Source organism: Odontomachus brunneus, unplaced genomic scaffold, assembly GCF_010583005.1.
Source record: "Odontomachus brunneus isolate Ranch 3 - 2012 unplaced genomic scaffold, Obru_v1 Obru_scaffold_003, whole genome shotgun sequence".
Taxonomy (NCBI): Eukaryota; Metazoa; Arthropoda; class Insecta; order Hymenoptera; family Formicidae; genus Odontomachus; species Odontomachus brunneus.
The window spans coordinates 3818193-3819310 of record NW_022639453.1 but is presented as its reverse complement, the minus strand read 5'-3'; positions in this window follow the sequence as shown (position 1 = coordinate 3819310).

Sequence of the window (1118 nt, the reverse complement as noted above, 5' to 3'; positions counted from 1 at the left end):
TGTCGATATAAAAATTTTGTGTGTATAATTCAAGATGATGACGCATCTATATTGAAGTTCTATAACCTATGTTTAAAATCAGTGCGTGTCTTTCCATTAACCTATAAAGAACATTTTCTTTTCGTAGCGTAAAACATGTTAAATTGGGTGTATATCAGTTGGACAATTGGACACAGTCCAATCACAAGTCGCTGTTCCAAGGGACCCTACAAATGTCTCTAATCACACGGTGCTGTGATTGGTTGTGTCCAAATGCACCGTGTCCAAGTGCACCGCTCCCGTAATACACTACCCCCAGCTGATCCCACCAAATGCAGAGCATGAGCTTGGAACCGTGGATATTCCGCTTTAGCGTTGATGCTACTACTTCGCCGGGCTTAACCCACGATTTTTTACGCTTGGGATTACTGTAGTATATCCACTTTTCATCACCAGTCACAATACGATGTAAGAAACCTTTCCTTTTTTGTCGTTGAAGCAGCTGTTCACACGTGACAAGACGCCGTTCGACGTCTCTCGGCTTCAGTTCGTATGGCACCCAAGATCCTTCCTTTTGTATCATTCCTAATGCTGTCAGACGTTTCGAAACTGTTGTTCGATCAACTCCTAATGATTTTGCAACATCGGATTGCGTCTGACATGGATCTTCAGCAAGTAATGTTTCCAATTCTTCGTCTTGAAACTTTTTTGGTGCACCATTGCGTTCTCTATCTTGAACATCAAAATCACCATTTTTAAATCGGTTAAACCAATCTCTATATGTTCTTTCCGACAGAGCATGATCACCATAGGTTTCTACAAGAAATCTGTGTGCTTCAGCTGCAGATTTCTTCTGAATAAAGTAGTGCAGTAAAATTCCCCGCAAAAACGGTTTATTTGGCACGAAATTTGACATGTTTTACGCTACGAAAAGAAAATGTTCTTTATAGGTTAATGGAAAGATTTTACTCACTGATTTTAAACATAGGTTATAGAACTTCAATATAGATGCGTCATCATCTTGAATTATACACACAAAATTTTTATATCGACATCTGATGGTGAAACGGCGAGAACTTATTCACACTCCCAATAAAATAAATTATTTTGTAAATTTAAATAAATTGTTTTCTGATAAT